Genomic DNA, 27,702 nt, shown 5'->3' with positions numbered 1-27,702 from the left:
TATTCCCCGAGAGAGGTGGAATATGGTACATGGCCTGGGATAGAGATGTCACCTCTAAAGAGGACATGATAGTAGGGATGTAAAGGTCATGTGTCATAATGTAAATGATGGAGACCAGGCAGTGAGTTATCCAGTTTAGTTATGTTTAATAACTCTTAAATCAGGCAATTAACATGCAGTCCACAGAACTACTATCTGCTAGTCCTCATTGCTAGGTTAGTCATATTAGCGTAGTCCGCTAGGTCAGTCACATCCGGTTATGATGATGACACGGATAACCAATCAATTACGGAGATATCTATCAGACATCACTACATTTCCCCTTTTCTGAGAGAAATCAAAACTATAACATCCTCTCTACCTAATATAAATATTCACCTTGTGGACCGTTTCAATACAAACAATTTGTATTTCAGCAACATATTTTATTTTGTGACATAAGTTTTGTTTTTCTTTAACATGGACAATACACATAACTGTGTCAACTAGGACATCGGGGTAGACAGCCCTTTGTTGCTGTTCCTATACCTCTTTCTTTCTTTTTTCTTTTATAATTGTTTTGTGTCTCTGAACCTCAGTGGTAGTTTTACCTCTCGACCTCTGTAGGTCATTCTTACCAGTTGTGGTGAGGCTGGCTGAGGTGGTGGTCTGAGTGAGGGGATGGGAGTTGGCTGGCTCACAGGTGTGGCCTGTGTGCTGTCCTCACTGGTAGACTTGGTGACTTCGTTGTTCTGCTGCTGTTTCTCCGAGCGATGGTGCCGTGTTCAGTTTCCACAACGTAGGATCTCGGCTCTGGAGATTTGCTGATGACAACTGCTGGGGTTTTCCATATTTTCTCTCCGTCCAGCTTGACTTACACTCTGTCCAGGGTGTAATTTCCGGTAGGGGCTCACTGAATGCCTCCTGTTATGGAATAACTGGTAAGCTTGTTTGGCTTTCTGGTCCTTCTGTTTAACACTGTTGTGACTGATGCAGTTTGGTTGGAGTTTCCCATCCAGCACGGGGACCGTCGTCCGGATCTGACGTCCAGTCATGAGTTGTGCTGGGCTTGCTCCTGTTGCGTTGAGGGGCGTGGCTCGGTAGGACATCAGAGCCATGTGTGGGTCTGGTTGTTTAAGAATTCGCTTAGCTGTCTGTACAGCTCTCTCCGCAGCTCCATTTGCTTGCGGGTAATGGGGACTGGAGATGGTAACCATACTTTCTTCTGAACTCCTTGAACTCAGTGCAGACAAACTGAGTAGCGTTGTCGCTAACGAGCTCGGTATGTATCCCCCATCTTACAAACATACCTGTGAGGCGGGTGATGACCTGCTCACACAGGTCGGCTGTGATCTTCTGCCACGGACCCTTAGGTAAAGGTGTCATGACAAGTGGTTCTCTCTTTTGAGTTGGTTTGTTCTCTGTACAGGACCTGCATGGCTTCACTTTTCTCGAGATGTGGGCCTAATGCCCGGCCACCACACCAATGTCTTGGCTCTTTCTCTGCACTTTGTCAGCCCCATGTGCTCTTCGTGTATCTGTTGTAGAACTTCTTCTCTCTGTGAAGCTGGAATGGCAATTCTGTCTTGATATAGCACAAGTTCGTCCAGCTCCGATAGATGCGCTTTCGCTGTGTGGTATCCCTGTAGCATAGCTGCGCCATTCTCTGAGGCCAGCCTTTTCGCATATAGCCCATGACCATTTGGAGGTCTGCATTGTTGCGTGTCGCCTCTCTGATGTCATCCAGCCTGTGTGCAGACACTGGTCTGCTCTCCTCCACAGCTTCCACATATGCTTTGACATCTTCTGTGTCTGACATGATTTCTTTCAGTGGGTTTCTTGACAGTGTGTCAGCCACCACTAACTGCTTCCCAGGAACGTGCATTGCTTTCACATTGAAACGCACAAGGAGCATGAGCAGTCGCAGACACCTGAGTGGTTCTTTGTCCAGGTCGTACGTGTTGTGCAAAGGAATGAGTGGCTTATGGTCTGTCTGTAAAACAAAGCTGTCCATGCCCTGCAGGTAGCGGGCAAATCGTTTACACGCCCATACACCTGCCAGCACTCTTTTTCAGTTTGCGCGTACCTTCTCTCAGTCTCTGTTAGTGTACGTGAACAAAATGCAACAGGATGGAGCACACCACCCTCTTGTTCCTGTAGGAGTGTAGCTCAGAGGCCATAGCTGCTCGCATACGCACTGACCACAGTTGGTTTACCGGCGTCGTAGTATGCCAATACCTGTGTTGACTAACATAGCCTTGACCTTGTGGAAGGCCTGCTCCTGTGGGTCTCTCCACATCCACACTGTCTCTTTTTTCAACAGCTCATTGATGGGGTGTAGCACTGATGACAGGCCCGGCAAGAATTTGCCCAAGTAGTTCACCAGTCCCAGCATTTGGCGAAGCTCAGTGATGTTTGTTGGACTGGGCATCTCGGAGACGGCTTTCACTTTGCTGTCATCCGGCTTTATCCCATCTGCTCCGATCACATGACCGACGTACTGGATCTCCGACTTCCCAAAGTGGTACTTGTCTTTGTTCAGCTTTAGTCCTGACTCTTTGATTCCTGTCGTGTTCTTCCTTGTTTGCACCGTAGACCAGTATGTCATCCATCATGACGACTGTGCCCTCGTGTCCTTTCAGGCGCTTGCTCATCTCCCTCTGAAAGATCTCTGGCGCACTGGTTATTCCAAAAGGAAGGCGCTTAAAGCAGAATCTCCCAACAGTAGTGATAAAACTCATCAGTTTTCTGCAGCTGGGTTCAAGCGCTATCTGCCAAAACCTGCTAGATGCATCGAGTGTGGAGAAGACTCTCGCCCCGGATAGCTTTGGTGCTATGTCCCCCAAGGTGGGTAAGATGAACCTGCTTCGTTGAGTCGTTTTAAGTCTACGCATGTTCTCACTTTGCAATTTTTCTTCATTACTAGCACCACGGGATCACACCAGTCTGTAGGCTCGGTTACTCCCTTGATGATGCCATTTCTTTACATTCTGTCCAGTTTTTCCTCCGCTTTTGGAAGGAGTGGAAAAGGAATTCTGCGTGGCGAAGTCAGAGAATAGGGGACTACATCGGACCTAAGCTCAATCTTGACTGGTTCACAGTTCAGTAGCCCTATCTCTCCAAACACATCTGTGCTGATCTCATCTACTCTTAGGACCAAACCCATCTTGCATGCAACGGATCTGCTAAGTAGGTAATTAACATATGGTCCTCGAATCACACTGTTCTCCTTTTCTTTCACTCGTGGCTAGGAATTTTCCCATACAATCAATCCTGCCACCTGGGCTGCGAACATCAGTTTCAATGTTAACCAGCAGGGGGGCGCTGTGGCAAGCTCTGGTAAGTGCTCTAAGACATCACCGTAATATCAGCACCAGTGTCGATCTTGAACTTTACACATGTGCCATTCACTGGGAGCTCAACATGCCACTGATCTTCAGAATCAGACTGCTTAGTAACTGAACCTAAAAAGAATGGCCCTTGCATTTCCTCTTCATCCTCAACTGTAACTTCTTTGACCATTTTTGTTTGCATGCAATCTCAAAATACCCCATTTTGTTACACTTCCTGCATCTTTTGTTGTGTGCTGGTCATGGCTGCGGTTACAACGTGAGCAATTTCCCTGTTTTGACTGACTGTTTCTTTGCTTAAACTGTTTGTTCTGGCCGCCTGCAGTCTGCTTAGAATGTTTGTTGTAATGCTGGGGCCATTTGTATCGTCTTCTCCAGTGTCAAGTCTGGCTCGAGCTGTAGCTTTTGTGAAACATCACTGTCCATAATGCCAATCACAATCTTGTCCCTTATTAATTTGTCCTTTGTAGTTCCAAACTCGCAGTGTTCAGCTAGCTCAGACAGATTCCTCACAAAAGATTCCACTGTCTCTCCCCCTTTTTTAATCTGTTTATGGAAACATTCTCGTTCGTGAATCACGTTGCGCCGTGGCACAAATGTTTATTCAGTTTTTCGATCACCAAATCATAGTCGAACTCATCATTCAAGTAATCAAAGGAGAATGTATTGTAGACAATCTCTGCATCTTTCCTCATTGCATAAAGTAGTGAATTCACCTGCACCACGCCGGTCTTTTTATCCAGTTTCGATGCCACTCGAAAACTGGAAAAAAGTTGTCTCCAGATCGGCCATGCCGACGGCTGTGAGAAATCGAACGGCTCCGGTGGGTTGAATTTCAACATTTTCCTCACTGATCTTTTTTTTTATCCATGTGGCTTTACTCGTCATCATGGGACAGTCCCGTATCTCAGTCCCTTTTCATATATATTTTTTGTACGATTTTATTTTATATTTTATAACAATACAAAACATACACATACTGTACAAACAACAACATCATACAAACATCAACTACATCACACCTGCCCAGACCCACTAGCTCACAACTCCATCTCCAGCGCCTGCATCACTTTCCGCCAAATGGCCTGAAACTGCACCATTTTGTATTTAAATAATAAATCATTAGATTTTTCCATTGTGTTAATAATGGCGGATTGATTGATTTCCACGTTTTTAATATACGTTATTTCAAGATGAGTGGTGAGAAGAGAATCGTCCAACCCATAGGGTATCTCACTACACCCCCATATGCCAGACAGACGGACTAAAAGTAAGTGTACATTGTAATACTTCTGACAGCCAACTTTCTAGTTCCGCCCACAACGTCCGGACTTTATAGCATTCCCAGAATGCATGGATTATTGAGTCATTCGTTTTACACTTAAAACATGACTCTGCCATTGTGCTGTACAATTTGTGAATTTTGTCTCTTGGATAATAAATTCTATACATTAGTTTATACTGGATTAAGTGTGTTTTTTCATTAAAGGGTAAGTTCACCCCAAAACATTTCTGCGCCCTTTATAACAATTGCCTGGCTGTTTGTCAGTACCCCAGACAGTTTTTAGGTCCATTGTGAGTATTTAGATTTCTGTATTTTTATATCAAAATGCAGAATTTCCGAAATTACCTAAAATGCATTGAAAACGGTGTATTTGTTGTTACATTAACAACGATTGGTGTCTCGGCATTGAATTACCAAATAAAAAGTGTTGTTTATTGTAAAAACTATAAAAAACAAAGACCTACTTCATGCTAGCTCAAAGGTATTTCATGTAGTCTGTAATCTGGTAGATACTCTTCTTCGTGGTTCTAAAATTGATAATTACAGGAGGTGGGACGAAGGGGCGTCTTATTATTGGTCTTCAAGAAAGGAAATCAGAATGAAAGGAAGTAAATAAAGATGTTAGCTAGCTAGGCTAGCGGTTAGTAATCTCTGAAGTAAAGTTAGTAGTTAGCGAATAACGTTAGTAGTCGAGTAGCTGAATGACGTTGGCCAAAATGAAGTGCATTGTACCCGGGTGCGATACAAATACATGACACATTTTCACTCTTTTCCTGACCGCGATGGAGCTTTCTGTCAGGCATGGCTGCAGGCCATCCGACATCCTGTTTATGGTGTCAATATGACGCCTGAAGTCAATCACCAGCTGCGGTTGATCGTACCGTCACTTTGTGGCCACTCACTACAATGGGGACCGGTTGAAACCGGGTTCTGTTCCCACCGTCTTTCCACCATGAACGGGAAAGCTCCAACCATTCAAGGTATGTTGCTAGCTAGCTAAGTTGCTAACACCAGTAGCTAGTCACCACAAAGTAATTTATAACGTTATTTGTTTGCCATATCCTGAACAACTTTGTTGTGTTTTTAGCTTAGCTACTACTGTTAATGGTAACGTTATCCGGTTCTACTGACTGTTTTGTTTAGTTTGCTTTGTGATGCAATTCCCTTTTTCATTATAATGTTGCTGATAAGAAAAGTATATTATTTTCTACTAGGCATCACAGTATTCTGTAATGCGATTTTTTTGCATAAAATGCCTTGCCCTAGTTAAGGTCGATGAGTAGGACACAGCCCTAGCCAGAGCCATATATATTAAATATATGGCTCTGGCCCTAGCTGGTGCATGAGTTGTAATGACAACAAACTAGGCCAACCTTTACGTTATTTCAATTAAAACATTTAGAATATCAGCTCATGCCCTGAATTGACATGTAATGCCTGACTCTGTTTTATACCAGCCAACATCACCAATCACTCTTTCTGTTTATACCTGCCTGGGAGGGAATGGAAGAAGGAGAGGGGTGGTGGAACAGACATGAGGATAGGACAATGAACCATACTGTCTCGGATTTGATCTTTGTTCAATTTCTCACATCTTCTATCTTTGTATCCTTTTCACACCCTTTTCAAAGAGGGGACCCAATGTTCCTCCACTCATGCCTCCTCCAATACTTGTTTAGGAGGATGCTAGGAAAGACTAATTAGGATTAATTTCTATTTTTTGTTTTGTTATTCTGTTACACATCTTTCAGGAGATCCGAGAAACTGTGTGGAGTATTCCAAACAGGCCAAGGACTGGGTAGAGAAGAGTGTCTGAACAGAAGACATTCAACTTTAGAACACGACTGGTCCAGCAGGCTGTCAAGCGACGGGAAGATAAACAGATCATATACAAAGACCCAGACTTCAAAGTTGACACACCAGACCTACCTCCCAACATTGCCCCGGTTGAAAAAACAACCAAGGAGGAGCTGGTGGCAAAACTTTTCAGCCTAACTTTGCAACTAACTTAAGCTGGCCTAATGATGGCAGTGGGATGTTGTGGAATGCCATCAATAAAATGTCATGCAATCATTGTTGGCTGCGTGCAGTGTGACTGCTATGTAGATCACCTGGAAAAGCACCATTCTATACCTCAGGGGTGTATTCATTCCGGTAAGCTCATGGGCATAGAGATCAGAATGAATAGAACAGGCTTGGAATCTCTAACCCTGGCGATTTTACTGGTCAACTCATGGGTACACTTGCAATGGCTGTCTAGTGTTGTCATCAAATCACATTTTATTTGGCACATGCTTCGAAAACAACAGGTGGAGACTAACAGTGAAATGCTTACTTGCGGGCCCTTCCCAACAATGCAGAGAGAAAATAGAGAAATAATAGAAAAGTAATAACACGTAATAATAAATACACAATGAGTAATGATAACTTGGCTATATACAAAAAAAATCGAATTTTATTTGTCAGATGCGCCGAACCGTGAAATGCTTACTTACAAGGCCTTAACCAACAATGCAGTTCAAGAAATAGAGTTAAGAAAATATTTACTAAATAAACTAAAGTAAAAAATACAAAGTAACACAATAAAATTACATAACAATAACGAGGGGGGTACCGGTACATACCTTGTACCTAGACAGCTACCGTCCTATAGCTTTTCATTCCAACCCAACCCTAATCAAGATCACCTGTTGGAGTGAAAACCTACAAGACGGTTGCTCCCCAGGAACATGTTTGTAAATCCCTGGGCCCGTATCCTTAAAGATTCTGAGAATCCTCTCAGAGAGCTCCTAACTTAACCTAAAAATTCCTTGCCAGGAGTTTTAGCTTAGAAGTGATTCCAGAACATTTTCAGTGAACTCTGAGCCAGGAATGGATGAAAAATCCTATCTTAGTGAGGAGGTGTGGTTGACCCCGTTGCTAGGTATGAGTCATCATTTCAAAAGCCGTGATTGGTTGATCCTACAAGTTTGATGAAAATGAACTTTTGGTGATAATGAGCAAAGGATGTACCCTCAAATCAATAAACATAATTATACACTCTAATCTTATGCAGACTATAATTGTAAATAATATTTCACATTCAAGAAAATATCTGGAAAATGAATAGTAAGCTGTAGGGGTTATAGCCTAACATTAGAATCTAAAATATGTGAAAACTTAAGCTCATTACACCCTGTTCAAATAATGATTTGTGTCTCATTTGCTCATATTAATATCCTAGCTGGCATATTTTGTACTTTCACTTCCATATGGACCCCATTGAAAACAAGATGGCCTATCTCAAGGGGCTGTCCTTAATGAAGTAGAAATTGCAACGTTACAACTCAGTGTGAACTTAACGAGGGTAACACAGCTCAGCTTTTAACAATGTCTGTGATTGCTGGCTGGTCTATTTATGAAGGCTTGTTAACAAATATCCTACAAACACAGAAAATTGAGAAAAAAAGGAATCGCAAGCCGAACTGGACTGAGGAGCAAGGTTTGTTGCTGGCCCAGTTGGTGAACGAACATAAAGGTATGTTACGAGGAAAATTTGGCCCAACTGTCACTAGCCAAGGCAAGAGGCGCGCCTGGGACACAATATCCCAAACAATCAATGCCTCTTTTCCACTGGTGGTGCGGACAGGCGACGATTGTGAGAAAAGGTGGTATGTGCTGCAGTCCAAGGCAAAAGATGAGATTGCAGCACACAAGCGGGAATCCTCACTCACAGGTGAGCAAAATACTATGGCCTACCACATAATCTGGCAATTTGCTCCTGCTGGCAAAGTTAATTTACATGCCTAAGTACTGTGTTCATTGACTGTTTCTTTCTAGGGGGTGGACCACCTGCAAAGCGGCTGTCCCAGGTGGCCGACACTGTCTTTCAAGTCCTGGGACACTCTGAGGTCAGTGTCACCGGGCTGCCAACAGGCATTGACACGTCAATGATGCAGGCCCTTGAAATGCAGCAAAGGTAGGACACAGGGTTATTCATATCAACAGTGTTTATTCATTGCAGAAGCCATTTCATGTGTTATCCATGCTCATTGTATTAAATTAATTTAATCAAAACAATAATTAAACTAGGCCTATGTATTTCTGTAGCATGGAGCCATCACAAGAACCGGGCCCATCAAGTTTGCCGCCTGAACCATCTGCAGCTGCTACTCAGGATAGCCCGGCGGATCAAACACCATTCCCATCCGCAGCACCTGCTCCGTCAGCATCCCTGCAGGAGAGAAGATTGCAACTCACAATTGATGTGTTTGAACAACAAAAAAAAGTCCTTTCCCTTCAGGAGGAGTACTACCGCCTTAAAATTGAACACCTAAAAAATAAACCATTTAGAGATTGTGTTCTGTGTCTTGCATTTAACAGTTGCAGGTGATGTGCAGTAAAACTGTGGTAGTTCTTAATACCATCACAAGTTCTCAAATGACATGGGGCTACAGCTTGCCTGAAATGTAAATTTGTGAAGTTTGCCCTGTAAGGCAGTCCACTCTGGGCTAGGTTCCCCTGTGGAATGTGAATATCTTCTTCACCACCATCCTCATCGTTGTCTCCATCCTCATCCTCATCGCCATCCTCCAGAGGTTCTGCAATCTGTCTAACCTTGCAAATATTGTGTAATATTGCACAGGCTATGATGAGTTTGCTGACTTTTTCAGGCCTCAGCCGCACCTCTCCGTGGAGAACATGAAAGCGCCTCTTAAGCTGGCCTATGCCACGCTCCACCACCGCTCTTGTTGTCTTGTGGGCCCTACAATAGAATACAGACCTTTAATTATTTGATGGAAATATTGCACTACTTGGATGCTCTAACATATTGCTTGCATTTCATTTCCATGATTTTTGTATTGTTTGGCTTACCTGTTATAGTTTAGTTGGGGCCCTTGGCGTGGCTGGAGGTAAGGTGTAAGGAGCCATGGTTTGCATGGGTAGCCACTGTCCCCTAACAAGTGGCAATTAGCTGGCACATAGCGTCTCTCAAAAAGCTGTCTGATGCCACTCTCGGAGAGCATTCTCGCATCATGTGTGGAGCCTGGCCATTTAGCCACAATGTCCAAAATCTTCCAGGCCGCATTGAACACTATTTGCACATTGATGCTGTGGAAATTCTTCCTGTTAACAAAGACAGCCTCGTCCTCTGATGGCGCAATTATTCTCACATGTGTTCCATCAATTACACCCACAACGCCAGGGAATCCTGCAATGTCCATAAATGCCCTTTTATGTGTGTGTAAAGTGCGGGCATCCAGCGGGAATGAAACAAATTGTGTCACAATATTAGGTTGTGACAAAGCTGTCAGTGTTTGGGTGATGACTCTGCTGACGGAGGATTGGGACAGACCCAAGTCATCACTGCTGCATTGTTGCATTTTCCCTGTTGCCAAATACCTCAGGGTTGTGATTACTTTCTTCTCCGGTGTAATAGCGTTGTGGCGTCGAGTTGGTGAAGTAATTGCATCTCTAAGGAGATCCACCACAAACATGATTCCTGCACGATCCAATCTGTAGCGTCTCAATAATTCCCTGTCATCCAGTGTTTGCAGGACATCTCTCCTGCCTCCTCTGTTGGCCATTTTGTGCAGCTGCTTAGGGTAACTCCTAAGCCACTAAAAGTCCTCTTCCCTGCTCTTAGCAGATCTCGCCTTAGGAGCCCTTTTAAACGCTAGGACTCTTGAGGAATAGCTTTTATATTAACTGGGATTTTCGTGTCACTTTTAGGGGAAATTCTAAGAAAACGTCATGCCTCTGAGAATTTTCTTAGAATTTGGCCGCTAGGAGCCACTTTTTGCACAAAAATTCTTTAGAGATACGGGCCCTGGTCTAACTGAGTGACAGTGTGAATGGCATAGTAACTGTGTAATTGTTGTTTTTATAATAACATAAAATAGTTTATAAAAATGTTTAGACTACAATGTTATTTCTTCAAAATGTTATTCGTGTAAGGCGCTATAAGCCTCCTCAACTTCCTGGAATCCAATGTAGCTGCTGTTGGGGTCAGGGTAGTTGGATGTAATTGTTTCCACAACAACAGAGGCTGAGGAGTAACCGTCGTTGGCCTCGACCTAGATGTTCTCCCCTAAGCATCCACTCCAGGGTGATCCGATAAGAGACCAGTCTGCATTGTCTAGAGCAGGGTTCTTCAATTCCGGTCCTGGAGGGACGAAACACTTCTGTTTTTTATTCCTACCTGGTAGTTAATTGCACTCACCTGGTGTCCAAGGTCTGAATTAGCCCCTGATTAAAAGGAGAGGATGAAAAACAGAGGTGTTTCGGCCCTCCAGGACCGGAATTGAAGAACCCTGGTCTAGAGAGACAGAAAATAAATACATGACAATGTTATGTACAACAATCAAGAACATAAAAAGGCCTAGGCCTATACAACATAAAATATAACAGGCTCAGGGATCATTAAGCATTTTCATTTATAAGCCGTATTGATGATGGCACATACATTTACATTTAGGTAATTTGGCAGATGCTCTTATCCAGAGCAACTAACAGGAGCAGTTGGGATTAAGTGCCTTGCTTATGGGCACATAGACAGATTTTTCACCTTGTCGGCTAGGGATTCGAACCAGCAATAATTTGGGTACTGGCCCAAAATTCTAACTGATAGGCTACATGCCACAATACTATTGGCGGCTCTCTTGGTCTTGTATACTTGAAGAATGTATACTTGAAGAATGTACAGTATAGCCAACTCATTGTTCAAAGGGGTTTAGTGGTCAGTGTGAGGCTGTTTTTCTTTCTCTTTTGCGTGGGTTTACAGACTAGTTAGGATATTATTGGTATAAAAGCTAGACTGGCAATTGCAAGTAAATGTTATTCTCTACAAGCACTATTGACTTTATACTTTTTACACTGTTTGGTAATCTAAATTCTTGTTTATGTAGACCCAGATTGTGAAGTGCGCATCCTATACATTCAATTTCTATGCTGTGCATCCACTCGATCTAGACACTGTTTACCTAGCCAGCATGTCATCATTGTCAGACAAACTTGAAGGGGACTACAGTAGCCAGTTAAATGATGGGGTGTAGGCAGGATACTCGAAAATACAGTTGGAAGGGTGTCATTAGGTAGGCTATATTTTTTCATCTTAGAGAGCAATATAAATATCCTCTGAGCAATGTTCCCTCTCATTTTTTTCTGCACTGAGCAAATTTCAGGTCTGCTGAGCACAAACTTGAATGTTGTCAAAATTCTGTGCAACGTCTGGCGCGCATTTACTGTGAACACTGAGGCTGTACCTCCTTTAAGTTACAGTTATAACAGTGGCCAAGTAGGCTACTGTGGCTATTTGATCATAACGTAAGTGGCCTACAATTAAAAACAATGGATAAAATGCATCCCATAATATTTTAACATTGAAATAGCTGTTCTATCATTCAGCCTATAGTAGCCGCCAATGTGTGGGGTTCAATGTAGGCCTACATTCCATGAGACTTTTGAAGAAAACTTGTAGGGATTGACATTAACCTGTTTATCCACTTGTCCCTCTTGCTTTGATCTCAAAACAAGCGCATCTACTCGCGACCACTAAACACAGTCCAGTTCAAAGTGAATGGCACAGATCCATATATGGCAATGGTCTATTTGCCGATAGGGATACTGCAGCTACTGATTGGTTATGGAGCACCGGTCTGTGTAGTGTGGGCCTGAGTCATGCCTGTCAATACAATAGAATCCTACTCCAATGCGCCCTGCCTACAAGAAAATATCTTGCATAGTTCGTTTTGTTTTGGTATGTTGCATTGAAAGTGGCTAATATTGCGTTGATTTGATCACAGTAGATGGAAACATTGATAGTGTTAACTAAAGGGGAAAACTAGAAAGTTGAGTGAAGTTCAGTCTCGTGCTTCTCTGCGCGGGCTGATAGTTATTCTGCGCGTCACCCACACACGGGCCCAGATTAGAGGGAACATTGCCTGTGAATAATATTAGCCAAAACACTTACGCTTCAGAGAGCTTCCCATTGAGACCGTCAGGTGTGGCACAACGTTTCCAGTTGATCCTGGGCATTCTGAAGAAAGTCTCCAGCACACCAGGGTTGATGAGAGACAATAAATTAATTACACACATACCATCTTCTGCTGCATTGTCAGTCTGATGTTCTACCTCCTCCATTATCGGAAAAAGCTGATCCCATTCTTTACAGCTGAGACATTCAGTGTCTGTTGATAGAGGTAGGCATCTCCCGCAACTGCACCACCAGTCACCATGCGTTCTGGGAAAAGCCTGTGTTTCCTCAACATCTGCTGGCTTCTGTCTCTCTCCAGCTCATTTCTCTCTCCTGTCTCTCTCTAGCTAATTTCTCTCGGTCAGCCGCAAATGGAACAACTCAGCCTCAGTATAATCCGTCTCAAACCGATATGGCACAAGAGTACCATTCTGAAAATAAGGCAGGTCTCCAATTTCCTCTTCATTCTGGATCTGACATTCTTTACTCTAATTACATTTGATGAGGGCAGCAAATACTGTGAGGGAGTGAGAACAGAAAATGATTGTTTACGTCCTTCAACCACGTCCACCTCGGAAGTCCCGACGTAGGTACTGACTCGCGGTGCGCATTAATCAACCTCCTGGATTTCAATATGAAAATAACAAAATACGTTGGTAAAAATGTGGCTACTAAAATAAGTTAGCTGAAAAATTGTGCAGAGAAAGTAAGGACTATGGTGGTCATGGGAGGCCAGAGCGGTGTCTTTGGGAGATATTATGTTGGACTTTGATGTTGCATGGAGTTTCTATGGGGAAGACGGGTGTAGAATCAGCTTATCTAAATACTCAAACAATGGACCTAAAAACTGTCTGGGGTATTGACAAACGACCAGGCAAGTGTTTATTTTTACTATTTTCTACATTGTATAATAATAGTGAAGACATCAAAACTATGAAATAACACATATGGAATCATGTAGTAACCAAAAAAGTGTTAAACAAATTCTTCAACGTAGCCACCCTTTGCCTTGACAGCTTTGCACACTCTTGGAATTCTCTCAAACAGCTTCACTTGGAATGCTTTTCCAACAGTCTTGAAGGAGTTCCCACATATGCTGAGCACTTGTTGGCTGCTTTTCCTTCACTCTGTGTGTCCAACTCATCCCAAACCATCTCAATTGGGTTGAGGTTGGGGGATTGTGGAGGCCAGGTCATCAGATGCAGCACTCCATCACTCTCCTTCTTGGTCAAATAGCCCTTACACAGCCTGGAGGTGTTGGGTCATTGTCCTGTTGAAAAACAAATGATAGTCCCACTAAGCGCAAACCAGATGGGATGGCGTATCGCTGCAGAATTCTGTGGTAGCCATGCTGGTTAAGTGTGTCTTGAATTCAAAAAAATCGCTGACAATGTCACTAGCAAAGCACCCCCACACCATCACACCTCCTCCTCCATGCTTCACGGTGGGAACCACACATGCGGAGATCATGCGTTCACCTACTCTGCGTCTCACAAAGACATGGCAGTTGGAACCAAAAATCTCATATTTGGACTCATCAGACCAAAAAACAGATTTCCACCGGTCTAATGTCCATTGCTCGTGTTTCTTGGCCCAAGCAAGTCTCTTCTTATTATTGGTGTCCTTTAGTAGTGGTTTCTTTGCAGCAATTCGACCATGAAGGCCTGATTCACGCAGTCTCCTCTGAACAGTTGAGGCTGGTAACTCTAATGAACTTATCCTCTGCAGCAGAGCTAACTCTGGGTCTTCCTTTCCTGTGGCGGTCCTCATGGGAGCCAGTTTCATCATAGTGCTTGATGGTTTTTGCGACTACAATTGAAGGAACTTTCAAAGTTCTTGAAATGTTCCGTATTGACTGACCTTCATGTCTTAAAGTAATGATGGACTGTCGTTTCTCTTTGCTTATTTGAGCTGTTCTTGCCATAATATGGACTTATTGAGCTGTTCTTGCCATAATACCACCCCTACCTTGTCACAACACAACTGATTGGCTCAAATGCATTAAGAAAGAAATAAATTCCACAAATGTACTTTTAACAAGGCACACCTGTTAATTGAAATGCATTCCAGGTGACTACCTCATGAAGCTGGTTGAGAGAATGCCAAGAGTGTGCAAAGCTGTAATCAAGGCAAAGGATGGCTACTTTGAAGAATCTCAAATATAACATATATTTTGATTTGTTTAACACTTTCTTGGTTACTACATGATTCCATATGTGTTATTTCATTGTTTTGATGTCTTCGTTATTATTCTATAATGAAGAAAATAGTAAAGATAAAGAAAAACCCTGGAATGAGTAGGTGTGTCCAAACTTTTGACTGGTACTCTATTTGTTGTTTGTTGTCACTTATTAAGCATCTTAAGTATTTCATATTTTTTGTGGTCCACTTAATGGATTGCTGTAGATCGTGAGTTATTACTTTATTTTTTCACGTTACTTTTATATCCTGAGATTTTTTAGTATTCTGAAAATATTTTTACCAAAGGGGGCATTGAGTTTTCAATATTGGTCAGGTATATCAGGAGATCATCTGCAAATAAGTTTAGTTTATATTCATGTTACCAATACTGATACCTGTTACGTTTGGGTCCTGTCTAATTATTTCTGCAAGCAGTTCAATTGCCAGTGCAAACAGGAGGGGGGAGAGGGGACATCCCTGTCTTGTGCCCCTTTCTAAAGCAATTCAATCAGATTATTTATTATTTGTGTATATTTTTGCTTAAGGACATTTATACAACATTTTTATTACTTTTATTATTTCAGCTGGAAAGTTGAAAGCTTCTAAAGTTTTGAATAGAAAGGCCATTCAAGACGGTCAAAAGCCTTTTCGGCATCAACAGCCATTATTGATGAATCTATATCTTGTTTTTGTTGTGTATTGTATTAAACTGAAACATGTTCTTGTATTTGTTTGTAAGTGTCTATTTTTAATAAACCCTGTTTGATTGATATGTATCAAGTCTAGTAAGACTTTTGCCATTCTATTGCTTATAGGCTTTGTTATTATTTTGTCTGAATTTATTAAACTTATGGGTCTATAATCAGCAGGACCTCTCCAGATTTTCCTGGTTTTAATATAACTGAAATAACTGTTTGATGCATGGAACTAGGAAGTACTGAATTTAGTGACGTGTTGTCATTTGTGTAAATAGCCCTTTGGCCCAACATTTTGAATAGAATTCTATGGGAAAGCAATCCATTCCTGGGCCCGTATCTCTAAAGAATTTTTGTGCAAAAAGTGGCTCCTAGCGGCCAAATTCTAAGAAAATTCTCAGAGGCATGACGTTTTCTTAGAATTTCCCCTAAAAGTGACACGAAAATCCCAGTTAATATAAAAGCTATTCCTCAAGAGTCCTAGCGCTTAAAAGGGCTCCTAAGGCGAGATCTGCTAAGAGCAGGGAAGAGGACTTTTAGTGGCTTAGGAGTTACCCTAAGCAGCTGCACAAAATGGCCAACAGAGGAGGCAGGAGAGATGTCCTGCAAACACTGGATGACAGGGAATTATTGAGACGCTACAGATTGGATCGTGCAGGAATCATGTTTGTGGTGGATCTCCTTAGAGATGCAATTACTTCACCAACTCGACGCCACAACGCTATTACACCGGAGAAGAAAGTAATCACAACCCTGAGGTATTTGGCAACAGGGAAAATGCAACAATGCAGCAGTGATGACTTGGGTCTGTCCCAATCCTCCGTCAGCAGAGTCATCACCCAAACACTGACAGCTTTGTCACAACCTAATATTGTGACACAATTTGTTTCATTCCCGCTGGATGCCCGCACTTTACACACACATAAAAGGGCATTTATGGACATTGCAGGATTCCCTGGCGTTGTGGGTGTAATTGATGGAACACATGTGAGAATAATTGCGCCATCAGAGGACGAGGCTGTCTTTGTTAACAGGAAGAATTTCCACAGCATCAATGTGCAAATAGTGTTCAATGCGGCCTGGAAGATTTTGGACATTGTGGCTAAATGGCCAGGCTCCACACATGATGCGAGAATGCTCTCCGAGAGTGGCATCAGACAGCTTTTTGAGAGACGCTATGTGCCAGCTAATTGCCACTTGTTAGGGGACAGTGGCTACCCATGCAAACCATGGCTCCTTACACCTTACCTCCAGCCACGCCAAGGGCCCCAACTAAACTATAACAGGTAAGCCAAACAATACAAAAATCATGGAAATGAAATGCAAGCAATATGTTAGAGCATCCAAGTAGTGCAATATTTCCATCAAATAATTAAAGGTCTGTATTCTATTGTAGGGCCCACAAGACAACAAGAGCGGTGGTGGAGCGTGGCATAGGCCAGCTTAAGAGGCGCTTTCATGTTCTCCACAGAGAGGTGCGGCTGAGGCCTGAAAAAGTCAGCAAACTCATCATAGCCTGTGCAATATTACACAATATTTGCAAGGTTAGACAGATTGCAGAACCTCTGGAGGATGGCGATGAGGATGAGGATGGAGACAACGATGAGGATGGTGGTGAAGAAGATATTCACATTCCACAGGGGAACCTAGCCCAGAGTGGACTGCCTTACAGGGCAAACTTCACAAATTTACATTTCAGGCAAGCTGTAGCCCCATGTCATTTGAGAACTTGTGATGGTATTAAGAACTACCACAGTTTTACTGCACATCACCTGCAACTGTTAAATGCAAGACACAGAACACAATCTCTAAATGGTTTATTTTTTAGGTGTTCAATTTTAAGGCGGTAGTACTCCTCCTGAAGGGAAAGGACTTTTTTTTGTTGTTCAAACACATCAATTGTGAGTTGCAATCTTCTCTCCTGCAGGGATGCTGATGGAGCAGGTGCTGCGGATGGGAATGGTGTTTGATCCGCCGGGCTATCCTGAGTAGCAGCTGCAGATGGTTCAGGCGGCAAACTTGATGGGCCCGGTTCTTGTGATGGCTCCATGCTACAGAAATACATAGGCCTAGTTTAATTATTGTTTTGATTAAATTAATTTAATACAATGAGCATGGATAACACATGAAATGGCTTCTGCAATGAATAAACACTGTTGATATGAATAACCCTGTGTCCTACCTTTGCTGCATTTCAAGGGCCTGCATCATTGACGTGTCAATGCCTGTTGGCAGCCCGGTGACACTGACCTCAGAGTGTCCCAGGACTTGAAAGACAGTGTCGGCCACCTGGGACAGCCGCTTTGCAGGTGGTCCACCCCCTAGAAAGAAACAGTCAATGAACACAGTACTTAGGCATGTAAATTAACTTTGCCAGCAGGAGCAAATTGCCAGATTATGTGGTAGGCCATAGTATTTTGCTCACCTGTGAGTGAGGATTCCCGCTTGTGTGCTGCAATCTCATCTTTTGCCTTGGACTGCAGCACATACCACCTTTTCTCACAATCGTCGCCTGTCCGCACCACCAGTGGAAAAGAGGCATTGATTGTTTGGGATATTGTGTCCCAGGCGCGCCTCTTGCCTTGGCTAGTGACAGTTGGGCCAAATTTTCCTCGTAACATACCTTTATGTTCGTTCACCAACTGGGCCAGCAACAAACCTTGCTCCTCAGTCCAGTTCGGCTTGCGATTCCTTTTTTTCTCAATTTTCTGTGTTTGTAGGATATTTGTTAACAAGCCTTCATAAATAGACCAGCCAGCAATCACAGACATTGTTAAAAGCTGAGCTGTGTTACCCTCGTTAAGTTCACACTGAGTTGTAACGTTGCAATTTCTACTTCATTAAGGACAGCCCCTTGAGATAGGCCATCTTGTTTTCAATGGGGTCCATATGGAAGTGAAAGTACAAAATATGCCAGCTAGGATATTAATATGAGCAAATGAGACACAAATCATTATTTGAACAGGGTGTAATGAGCTTAAGTTTTCACATATTTTAGATTCTAATGTTAGGCTATAACCCCTACAGCTTACTATTCATTTTCCAGATATTTTCTTGAATGTGAAATATTATTTACAATTATAGTCTGCATAAGATTAGAGTGTATAATTATGTTTATTGATTTGAGGGTACATCCTTTGCTCATTATCACCAAAAGTTCATTTTCATCAAACTTGTAGGATCAACCAATCACGGCTTTTGAAATGATGACTCATACCTAGCAACGGGGTCAACCACACCTCCTCACTAAGATAGGATTTTTCATCCATTCCTGGCTCAGAGTTCACTGAAAATGTTCTGGAATCACTTCTAAGCTAAAACTCCTGGCAAGGAATTTTTAGGTTAAGTTAGGAGCTCTCTGAGAGGATTCTCAGAATCTTTAAGGATACGGGCCCTGGTGCTTTTCTCAGTGCGAATGTTTTAACAGTATCTAATATTTATTCTTGGGTGATCTCTGTTTTTAGTGATTATTTGTTGTCTGCTGATAATTGCTTCAGAGTTGTTGAGTCTAAGAAGGCTATAGGATCCGTCCAACTGTTGTTTAATTCTGATTTATATACATTTTCATAGAAGCTTTTAAAATTGTCATTAATCACATTGTTGTTTCTAATTTAGCGTGTATTAGTTTTGTGAGAGCTGCGAGATTTTTACCTTGTAAATATTTTTTATAGGCTTTTTCTAAGATAGTGATTTTTTAAAATGTAATTTAAATTTCTAAATCAGATTACATTTTTGCAGAGTATGATATTATCATCCCCCTAATGTACGCCTTAAAGGCATCCCAAATTATATCGGGGCTCGGCTTTTCTCTGTCCTGTATGTCTACATTTGTAAAGGTTTATATATTTTGTTTACATATAATACATTTAATGTCCAGAAGATGCGCTCTGTTCATTCTCCAAACTCTGTCGCTAAGTGTATTTTCTGTTGGTGTAATTAAACATGATACCGGAGAATGATCCGATATCACTATATCATGAGTTTCTGAATCCAGTAAATTGTTGAGTGCATTTTTTAAAGTAATTCTTGAATAGCTTTTCTTACTTGGAGAAGAAAAGGAGTAGTCTTTTGTAGTTGGGAAAAATAATCTCCAGGTGTCCTGGAAATTATTTGTAAAGATGAACATTTTCAGCCTCTTTGGAGGCTCCCTAAATGTGCCTTTTTTTATTACTATGTCTGTCAATCTTATCGAATGTATAATTTAGGTCACCTGCTAAAATAATAGTTACTGTCTGGATTTGATCTAATATAGCTTGAATTCTATCTTTACTTGTCATCCTGGGACAGTCCCGTATCTCAGCCCCGTTTCAGTTGTCCCAACTTTACTTTCTACAAAAAAGGTCCTTTTATCAGCAAGACACATCAGTTAATTCAGGCTAAGAGTGTAGACCCAATGACAATCGCCGAATATCATTACTTTTTGGTGTTTTGTAACAGATGTCTTTTTCCATTCATCAAATGGCGCGAGTGCACAGTGCACTGATTGGAAGATGGAATTATTTTGGAGTGGATGAACATGCGCAGGTAGCATATTTGTTTGACAATAAGACGAAAACATCATGACTGGTTGTGTTTTACATTTTAGTCATTTAGCAGACGCTCTTATCCAGAGTGACTTACAGTTAGTGAGTGCATACATTTTTTCATACTGACCCCCCGTGGGAAATGAACCCACAACCCTGGCGTTGCAAGCACCATGCTCTACCAACTGAGCTACACGGGGCCATGGCAAAAAGAAAAATATACAGTTAAATAACATGTCTTTACTATTAGGCCCATAGATAATGTTTATGCATGTGCACATAGGAGGTCCTGTGGAAAGAAAATAGACACCCCTGAATGTCACGGTATAATTCGCACTCTGGCGGTCACTGTTATAATAGTTTGAATAGCACTTTTTTTAAGAAGCACATTTTCTCCTCTCCTCCACTCCTGACTGCATGTGCTGTGCTGCTGTAGGGAGTGGGGCGTTGCCTAGGCTATCAAATACTTTGTTACAACACCTTGATTGTTTCAGCAAGGAGCAACAAAGTTTCATTACGTTGTAAAGAGTCTATGTTACCTCGGAAATGGACTCAAATACACGAATACCCGGCTGTCCCAGCTGTTCGTTCCACACAAAAAAAAGGTTATGATAGTTATTTTATTTTCATGACGGTCTTCGGTTACACTATTATACGGTAAAAAGATGAGAGAGGCCTGTAATTTTCATCATAGGTACACGTCAACTATGACAGACAAAATGAGAAAAAAAATCCAGAAAATCACATTGTAGGATTTTTTATGAATTTATTAGCAAATTATGGTGGAAAATAAGTATTTGGTCAATAACAAAAGTTTCTCAATACTTTGTTATATACCCTTTGTTGGCAATGACACAGGTCAAACGTTTTCTGTAAGTCTTCACAAGGTTTTCACACACTGTTGCTGGTATTTTGGCCCATTCCTCCATGCAGATCTCCTCTAGAGCAGTGATGTTTTGGGGCTGTCGCTGGGCAACACAGACTTTCAACTCCCTCCAAAGATTTTCTATGGGGTTGAGATCTGGAGACTGGCTAGGCCACTCCAGGACCTTGAAATGCTTCTTACGAAGCCACTCCTTCGTTGCCCGGGCGGTATGTTTGGGATCATTGTCATGCTGAAAGACCCAGCCACGTTTCATCTTCAATGCCCTTGCTGATGGAAGGAGGTTTTCACTCAAAATCTCACGATACATGGCCCCATTCATTCTTTCCTTTACACGGATCAGTCGTCCTGGTCCCTTTGCAGAAAAACAGCCCCAAAGCATGATGTTTCCACCCCCATGCTTCACAGTAGGTATGGTGTTCTTTGGATGCAACTCAGCATTCTTTGTCCTCCAAACACAACGAGTTGAGTTTTTACCAAAAAGTTCTATTTTGGTTTCATCTGACCATATGACATTCTCCCAATCCTCTTCTGGATCATCCAAATGCACTCTAGCAAACTTCAGACGGGCCTGGACATGTACTGGCTTAAGCAGGCAGACACATCTGGCACTGCAGGATTTGAGTCCCTGGCGGCGTAGTGTGTTACTGATGGTAGGCTTTGTTACTTTGGTCCCAGCTCTCTGCAGTTCATTCACTAGGTCCCCCCGTGTGGTTCTGGGATTTTTGCTCACCGTTCTTGTGATCATTTTGACCCCACGGGGTGAGATCTTGCGTGGAGCCCCAGATCGAGGGAGATTATCAGTGGTCTTGTATGTCTTCCATTTCCTAATAATTGCTCCCACAGTTGATTTCTTCAAACCTATTGCAGATTCAGTATTCCCAGCCTGGTGCAGGTCTACAATTTTGTTTCTGGTGTCCTTTGACAGCTCTTTGGTCTTGGCCATAGTGGAGTTTGGAGTGTGACTGTTTGAGGTTGTGGACAGGTGTCTTTTATACTGATAACAAGTTCAAACAGGTGCCATTAACGAGTGGAGGACAGAGGAGCCTCTTAAAGAAGAAGTTACAGGTCTGTGACAGCCAGAAATCTTGCTTGTTTGTAGGTGACCAAATACTTATTTTCCACCATAATTTGCAAATAAATTCATTAAAAATCCTACAATGTGATCTTCTGGAAAAAAACATCTCAATTTGTCTGTCATAGTTGACGTGTACCTATGATGAAAATTACAGGCCTCTCTTATATTTTTAAGTGGGAGAACTTGCACAATTGGTGGCTGACTAAATACTTTTTTCCCCCACTGTATCTAGCATAGAAGCATTTCTGTGTTTGCAATGACACATGGATCCCTACTTGCTGGTGAACTATAGCAAAGAAAGAAGCTACACCTCATATGATTAGCTCCTCCTTAGGCTGGTATTGCTTTGGAAAGGTAAAGGTTCAGTGGGCTTTTTAGCGTGTAAATCTTGGTGGGGCAAACAAAGACAAAATGTTTTTAGATGCATGCCAGCAAAGCCACTACACAACACAACACGAAACAATATATTAATTGCACTATAACAGTGACAAACGGTGCCCAAAAACTGTTAGGGCTGACATAAAGCTGTCCCAACAGCAGAGCTTTCTTTTCAGCACCATGGAGAGAATCCTTACCATCACTACACCTGGCTATCAGCAGAGCCTTGTCTGGCAGTGAAACAGTTCATTCAGCCTCATTTACTGCCTTTCTAAAAAGCATAGCTGATATGGCTGACTTGCTTAAACAAATGTGGTTTCTACTGACAATTGAGATGTACAAACTATGGCATAAGGGAACGACGAGCGGATAAGAGGCAATCCGTAATTTCGATGAAGACATTAATGAGCGAGCTAGGATGGACGTAGTCAATGTAACTATTTGTTCAGAACTTTTGAAATGTACAGCGACAGAATTCAACATGGACCGTTGGTCCTGTACACTACGTCAGAACCGTAGGATAAATAAAGGGGGCATATAAGCAGACAATGAAAGCTCTTACAATATTCAATGATTACATTTCTCTAAAACAGGTTATAGGCTACATGTGCACCACCAAGTCAGAACAGTAGGCTAAATTATGAGGGGGAAAGGGACCAAATTATTAGGGTGAGGCACATGGGCTACTAACAGCTTACTACACAACATACAGTTAGTATTATAATATAATAATATCATATGCCATTTAGCATAGTATTACTTTCTTAGCTATAGTATAAATATATCCCTGGCATATTACATCATTTATGCAGCAGCATACAATACATTTTTGAACTCACCTTGTTGTGCTTTGCTCACTTGAACAGGACGGTGGCGCGGCTGTCCTTCTTGTGGACAAATTTTGTCATCACACTTTGTCATCAAAGTCTGGCATTCTCTGGATTTATGGTGCTTCAAGACAACTGGGAACAAGAAGAAAAAAAAACAGGTTGAATCATGACGTCAGTGATCTTCAGGTCGGAGTTCTAGAAAGAAGCCTGAGTTCCCGACTTGGAATTCCGAGTTGTATGATCGTTCAAAACTTATTTTCCCAGTCAGAGATTATTTTTTTCAGAGTTCCCAGTTGTCTTGAACGCACTGAAGTCTGATATTTCCCAGTTTCCAGTTGTTTTAAACACGGCAGAAGTCATGTTGGATTGAACCTTTTCTGGCTTTTCTGTGTTGCGAGTGAATGTTTATCCTTTTAAGCTTAGAAAAGAGACCCTTAAACCCAGACTTGGACCACACACCCTCTCCACTGAATAGCAGGCTAGTGATTGCTTTGCAAAGCTTGCAGTTAGCCACTGATTCCTTCCAAACCACTCCTTGTTGAATTTGTGATTTACAACTTGTTGTGTAATGTTTATATCCAATAGCCGATGAGCACCGATACGTTTTATCTATAATTTCTCTTCATATGACAAGGATTGAAAAGGATTTGCCAGGAGATTGTCAACTTGATTCATGATAAGGACTGCTTTCTAGCTAAGATTTTGAAAGTATGATGTTGACATGATCAGTCCAATCAAAGCCACAGTAGATTTTATCTGTGGCCAATAACCTTGAGCCTTCTTGGATGGGCACTTCTTTTTTTTTTACCCCCAATTGCGATCTTGTCTCATCGCTGCAACTCCCCAACAGGAGAGGTGAAGGTCAAGCCATGCGTCCTCTGAAACATGACCCGCCAAACCGTGCTTCTTAACACCCGCCCGCTTAACCTGGAAGCCAGCCACACCAATGTGTCAGAGGAAACACGTTCAACTGACGACCAATGTCAGCCTGCAGGCGCCCAGCCCGCCACAAGGAGTTGATAGAGCACGATGAGCCAAGTAAAGCCCCCCTGGCCAAACCCTCCCCTAACCAGGACGACGCTGGGCCAATTGTGCGCCGCCCAATGGGACTCCCGGTCACGTCCGGGTCTGTAGTGACGCCTCAAGCACTCCAATGCAGTGCTTTAGAGTGCTGCGCCACTCGGTAGGCCCTGATTGGCACTTCTAATGTAAATCTATGGCAGCACCCAAGGGGCTTGAATTTTCAAGCTCTCCCTGTAGATTCTGCAGTGACATAGTATCCCCATGAGTGGCAGAACACTGAGCCAATCACAGTGCAACTACAGAACATTACCAACCCCTACGTATTTTCCGCTGGCTGCCCCAACACCACAGAAAGCACTGAGCTAGGCTGAAACACCTGCATTTTGGAGCTGCCATACTCAAGGAAGCAAAAAAAAGGCCATGTTTGTATGCGGCTTTATTAACTCAATGATTATTATTTTTTACATTGTTTGCAAACTGATATGTGACATGTATTAATGCCAAAATAACATGCAAAACAGGCAAAGAAAAGTATAAAATGGAAACAGTGAACCTGGTACAGTAGCTGTACACAAACTTAGCTGAGCTGAGGAAACCAGACCATACAGCTACACTCTTAGAAAAAAAGGTTCCAAAAGGGTTATTCGGCTGTCCCCATAAGAGAACCCTTTTTGGACCCAGGTAGAACCCTTTTGGGTTCCATGTAGAACCAAGGTTTCTACATGGAACCCAAAAGGGTTCTACCTGGAACCAAAAAGGGTTCTCATTTTACATTGTAGTCATTTTACAGACACTCTTATCCAGCGCGACTTACAGTATTTGTTCATACTGGTCCCCCGTGGGAATCAAAGTCACAACCCTGGTGTTGCATGTGCTATGCTCTACCAATTGAGCCACACGGGACCTATGGGGACTGCCAAATAAGTCTTTTAGGTTCTAGATAGCACCTTTTTTTTCTAAGCGTGTGCAGCTTCCAGCCACTCATGTCTTCAATCTCAGTCTCTCTCTATTTCTCCGTTCTGAGAATCTGTCTGTTAGGAGATAAGGAACAGGGGAAAATTCACTGCTGTCTTTGTCTAGGAAGATTACCCAGGAAATGGGCTCCTGTCACTGTTCTATGTCCTCATGTGACAGCCATTCACTGAGAGAACACTGACACTCACCCGGTCCGCTGGTGTGATTAAAAAGACCAATCAATATTTCCGTGCTTATCTCGTTTAGGCTGGCATGGTAAATCAACAGAGTGGAGGAGATAGTGGAAATGTAGCTGTTGGCAATGATTGATACCGTTAGTTCTCATGTAGGATTGATTTTCAGCTTGAGGTCGGGAAAAACTAAGAGGATGCCGCTGATGTTTAGAGCTGCGATGATAACCTGAAAAGTAGCGACACCGACCATACCAGTGGAGGCTCCTCAGAGGAGTAAGGGAAGGACCATCCTACTCAGTGAATTTCATAAAAATTAAAATAGTGAAACATTAAAAAAGGTTTGGATAAAACTATGCTAAGTATATTCAGATGTCACCAAATAACTGCTTAAAACGCACTGTTTTGCAATGAAGGTCTTCAGTAGCCTCAACAGCACTCTCTGGGGTAGCACCATTGTGTAGCCAGAGGACAGCTATTTTCTGTCCTCCTCTGGGTATATTGACTTCAATACAAAACCTAGGGTTAGCTAACTTTAGCCACCGCTAGCTAAAAATCTATGGACGTGATGGGGGGCATGTGAGCATGTTTATTTATTTATTGCCTAATCACTTTAAAGTAGTATGAAACCAAATATGGAGTTGATTTGAACTGATTTCAGGCAATCTGGACATTATTTTTTGTAACATGCTCACATGCCCCCATCACTTCCATAGATTTTTAGCTAGCAGTGGCTAAAGTTAGCTGATGTTTTCTAATGGCTGTTTAAAGAAAACTGAACCATGGATTGCAGTTTCTCCTGGCTCATAGACTACTTTCAGGGTGAGGAAATATGTATCTAACATCAGGTTGTAAAATAGTGAACTACTCCTTTTTAGTTTCTCTATAGTTTTTTTCTTATTGAATGTAGCTTCTTTGCCTTTATTACTATTAAGTTGTGTGGACGATGTTACTGATGTTGAAGTGTTCATAGTTTGTTGTTAGGGTTCCCAGACAACCAGATGGTCACACATAAGTTGTATATGTGTTAGCCAGCCACATGCAATCTCCAGCTGTGAGACCTGTTTTATTTCACTGCCTAGAAGATATAATGGACCAAAAGTGCAATCATGTTCTGTTTTAGAAGTAATCAATACTTTTATTGAGTGTTGGAAAGTGTATCACATGTGGTTTGGCGTAGTCTCTTGTGACAGCCTCAGCTGATTTGGTTCTGGGTGCCGAGTTAATAATAATTGATGGGAAGGCTGAAACTTGAGATTGTTCACTCATTTACTATGGGACTAGGCTGCTTTACCCAGCTTTATATTAATAATGTGAGTATGTTTTACCTGCCATCTCTGCTATGTCAGGAGACCTCTCCAGTTTCTTGTTTGTTTATTGCTCATAAATATTTGAGTGGTGTTTGTATGCTGTAACTACTAACTCCTGGAGGTGTGCTCTGTTTACAGGTTAATACTTCTGGTCTATGGCTTCTAGGCTATTTTGGCTGTGCGTCCAACTGCAGCTAGAAAGATAACTAAAGATCACTGGTTCACAAAATCGACTCATGTTTAGCAACTGTAGACAATTGACCCTTTTGTGTTGTGTCTGTGTAACAAGAAGCCATGAGAAAGGTTCATACTACAGTAGTTGCATTGAGCCACTTTAAAAGGTATTGTTTACGGTAATGTCGTATACTGCTGTTTAAATTATTGTCAAGATGAAAGTGTTGAACCAGAGAGTAATACAACAAACGATGGACAGTCAGTGACTCCAGAACAGAAGTGTTTGAAATTAGAGGAAAGGTTTCCATCTTCTCCAGAGGGGTGTGAAAGAACTCTCTTTGCCAAGAGGACATTTTTAAACACAACCAAGACAACCAATATTTTGAGAAGGATGAGGCGAATGGGAGCTGGACGTGCTGGGCCTCTTTCTCGGGCATGCTGTTATTTTAACAGACCATTGTGAAATGTGCTGATGTGTCCTTGGTTGCCAAGAACACATTAATCATAGGATGGTTTGAGGATTTGGGTGACAGAGTAACCATGAGTAGTAAAACATGGCAGAGAGTAGTCTTGGGCGATATACCGTATACCGGGGTATTTTGAAATACAGACGGTATGATTTTCAATACCGTCCCCCTAAAGGGGCCTGCAAAAGCTCTAAGCCCACCGCCTTGTGGGGGATGTGGGGTGTGTGCTATGCCACTGCTTATAACTAGATGTGCCAAATAAATTATGTCCAGCTCAGGGCTCCAGCTATGCATTTGGTTTACTAACTTACTAGCTAAGTGGCTAGATGGCAATATTAAGCTTCTTCGTTATAGCAGAGACAATCAATCCCCTCCTGGATCAACATCCCTGCTGTTTAATATTTGTTTTGTGCATGCAGCAAACTGTGAGTAGCCTTTCAAGATATT

At 42.2% G+C, this 27,702-nt stretch overlaps 1 protein-coding gene and 1 long non-coding RNA gene across 2 annotated transcripts in view; both read left to right on the top strand.

Moving 5' to 3' along the window:
- The window catches only part of LOC311142290 (glycerophosphodiester phosphodiesterase domain-containing protein 5-like), a 61,029-nt gene that overhangs the window by 10,479 nt on the left and 22,848 nt on the right, over positions 1 to 27,702 (top strand). The gene's annotated exons all lie outside the window — the stretch shown is intronic.
- Positions 5,135 to 8,954, top strand: LOC311142502. Its single transcript, XR_014614329.1, has 3 exons — positions 5,135 to 5,594; positions 6,366 to 8,572; positions 8,704 to 8,954. It is a non-coding gene; the product is annotated as an uncharacterized lncRNA (long non-coding RNA).

Source organism: Coregonus lavaretus, assembly GCF_964263955.1.
Source record: "Coregonus lavaretus genome assembly, chromosome: 15".
Lineage (NCBI taxonomy): Eukaryota > Metazoa > Chordata > Actinopteri > Salmoniformes > Salmonidae > Coregonus > Coregonus lavaretus.
The sequence above is the reverse complement of the archived record's forward strand: the minus strand, read 5'-3'. Positions and strand labels throughout refer to the sequence as shown.